The sequence below is a fragment of the Centruroides sculpturatus genome, unplaced genomic scaffold (assembly GCF_000671375.1).
Source record: "Centruroides sculpturatus isolate CEXI.00-Female unplaced genomic scaffold, Cexi_2.0 scaffold1226, whole genome shotgun sequence".
Taxonomy (NCBI): domain Eukaryota; kingdom Metazoa; phylum Arthropoda; class Arachnida; order Scorpiones; family Buthidae; genus Centruroides; species Centruroides sculpturatus.
Window position 1 is genome coordinate 167,558 of NW_019385844.1, and position 3,367 is coordinate 170,924.

The 3,367-nt window shown below is 27.8% G+C and overlaps 1 long non-coding RNA gene across 1 annotated transcript; it reads right to left on the reverse strand.

Moving 5' to 3' along the window:
- Nucleotides 1-340: 340 nt before the first annotated feature.
- Nucleotides 341-748, reverse strand: LOC111642463. The gene is made up of 2 exons (XR_002759553.1): nucleotides 516-748; nucleotides 341-391 (listed from the first exon to the last, which is right to left on the reverse strand). It is a non-coding gene; the product is annotated as an uncharacterized LOC111642463 (long non-coding RNA).
- Between the last annotated feature and the right edge of the window lie 2,619 nt (nucleotides 749-3,367).

Genomic DNA, 3,367 nt, shown 5'->3' on the forward strand with positions numbered 1-3,367 from the left:
TTCCCAAATCTTATTTAAGGATATTATTATTATTATTGTAAGATNCCAGAAAGTTATAATTAGAATTAATTTGTTAAAATTTCTATATAAGACAATTCTGGAGCAAATGTTTGGAGAAATTTTTAATTCCTTTAAGAAATTATATTTTTAATTATTTCAAAGAAAATAAAGTACACAAAGAGGTAAAGAAATTTAAATATCACAAAATATTAAAGTATTATTTTAAAGAAATAAAAATGACAATTCCCATCAAAATCCAAAGAAGGGTGATAGCTGTGTCATCGACTCCAAGAGAAGTAAAATTAAAAATTTAATTTTTATGAAAGTAATAACAAACTTACATTTTCCTCTGATAATTTGACTTCTCGAATAATCATCAAAAGAAAAAATGCTGAAATGATTTATTTATTAAGATTACTTCGTTCTGCATCAACAATTTAAATCAATAATAAAAATCGAGTAATATTTTATAGTTTCCTTTATTATAATTTTTAAAAAAATTAGGAAACACTTACCGATAAAAAAGGAAAAATATAACTTGCTCATGTTTTCTCGAATGAAGTTCTCTAGAGAATAGCAGAGAAGTGAATTTCCTGTAATTCGGACTTGCTTTTATAGCACTAAACTCGAGTGAGGCCAATAAACCACGCCACAATTTACCTGTCAAATTAAATATAAACACTACTCTTGTCGCTTACGTGACGGCTCATTAGCATATTTCATATGACAATTGCATTCGATAAAATTAGGCCAAACATTCTTTTATATATGTAATTCTTTATCGAAAGCGCTTTAATTAAAATTAATAAAGATATTTTTGACTGTAAAAGATCATTCATTTACCAAAAGAAAAAATGCTGAAATAATTTATTCATTAAGATTACTTCGTTCTGCATCAACAATTCGAATGAATAATATAAAACGAGTAATATTTTGTAGTTTCCATTATTATAATTTTTAAAATATTAGGAAACACTTACCGATAAAAAAGGAAAAATATAACTTGCTCATGTTTTCTCGAATGAAGTTCTCTAGAGAATATCAGAGAAGTGAATTTCCTGCAATTCGGACTTGCTTTTATAGCACTAAACACGAATGAGGCCAATAAACCACGCCACAATTTACCTGTCAAATTAAATATAAACACTACTTCTTGTCGCTTACATGACAGGTCATTAGCATATTTCATATGACAATTGCATTCGATAAAATTAGGCCAAACACTGTTTTATATAATTCTTTATCGAAAGCGCTTTAATTAAAATTAATAATTCTTAATTTCTTTTCGTCCAATGGTTCTTTTTGTTTAATAGTTTAAAAGACAAAATTCGCCCAAACAGAGACCACCATTTTTATTTCGTGTTTAAGGCAATACAATCCTGGCGACCGACCTTCCTTTTTAGGCTACTAGCCGTCAAAACGCTAAATATTTCCTTTTAAAAAACACAAATTTTCCAATTAAAAAAATATAAAAGGTTTCTAAAAAAGGAGTTGATGACATACGAACGTCTTCTTTAAACCATCTAACCTTCTTAGGGTGTTTCGGCTTTATATCCACGAAGTAGTAGGCGCTGGAAAATGTAGATTTTGGAAAGCCTCCCTCTAGTGACGATAGTTTACAATTTGATTCTTAATTTATTTTCGTCCAATGGTTCTTTTTGTTTAATAGTTTAAAAAACAAAATTCGCCCAAACAGGGACCACCATTTTTATTTCGTGTTTAAGACAAAAGGAANAGTATAATCGTTTTCAATCATTTTTTTATTAATTAACAACTCGTGCTTCTTAAGTACTTCATAATAGAAAATTATTCAATATTTAGGAAATTTATAAAACGTATCAGACAAATTTTGAATTGTTCGATATAACTTATAAAAAACTTATTTTTATTACGAAATACAATTTATGTAATATTAATTGAGAACCCGCTTTTAAATTTCTTTTCATTTTAAAAATAATAATCGTCTTATTAATTGTTTAAAACTATTTTTATGTAGCAAGCAGACTTTTCATTTTATCCCTCAAGTGTGACGTATGAACGCTTTTCTTTAATGGAATTCACATCTTACGTCAAGGTATATCACGTACGATTTATTGCGACACAAAGAACTTTGAAAACGAATTGGAAAACAATTTTGAAACCTTTTTCTCTCGAGGTAAATTATCACAGTTAAGTATTCAAATTTCTGTAATTTTTTTGGATTTTTATCAATCTGTACATTTCGAACCTCATATGTTATATATAAGTATCTAATTGAATGGGCCTTTAAAATTTGATTAAAATCTATTTAAAAATATCAGATTTCTCTAAATTTAAAACTAAACTTCATTCAATATTGTTTAATAACCTCTATATTGTTGATATTGTTGATGTTTTAAGACCTGGATAGGAATTGGCGTTTCTATTTTGTTGCTGGCATTTATAACCTCTCTAATAATACGATACGAAGCAAAAATAATAGGAAAAGTAGCGGATTTTCCAGTAAAAAATATGTTATGGTATCTATTTGGAAGTGTTATTTCGCAGGGTAAGTAAAAGTATTAATACATAAAAATATCTAGGAAATCGTATTCTTATAAGTATGATGTTTATACAGGTGCAAATTTGAATTACTTCAAGTTATTTCCATCGAGATTCATTTTTGGAATATGGCTATTGGCTACAGTTATCTTACAATACAGTTATAGCGGATTATTAATGTCCTACTTGACGGCACCCGCTTACGAACGAGTTCCCACAACATTTGAGGAATTGATACGTGCCCTTGGCAAAGGGGAATTTACCTGCGGAGTAAATAATTTAGGTTCCATGATTAACTCTATCACGGTGAGCAAAATTTTTGCCTAATCTATTTACAACATTGACGCTTTGTAATGTTTAAATAGCTGTTTGTTTACTGACAACGAACAATAACGTCGTATTCTGTTTTATTTATTTATTTTCTTATATTTTAAAATTTCTGCAGAATTTTATTAAACTTTTGAAAACCAACAAAATATTTGAGCAATGGACGTGAAATGTATTCGGAAAATCTTTCTTTTCCCTGGTTTTTTTACATTTATGTTTGTAAATGACTGAATTAAAATTATATTACAGTATTAAAATTATAAATTATTAAAATTTTCCGAATCCCGAAGGTTGAAGATTTATTGGATTTTCACAAAAAATATATCATCTAAAAAAATAAAAAATCAATTAAAAAAATTAATTATAAATTTTACTTTCCCGGCTGTTATGTACTGTATATAACACGAGAAAAAGTTGAAATAGTGTCAAATATTTTTGAGACTCCCTGAACCCAAGTAAGTGAAAAGACGGATAAAAATTCTGTCGATACATATGTATTTGTGTGCTTTTGTGTTGGTGT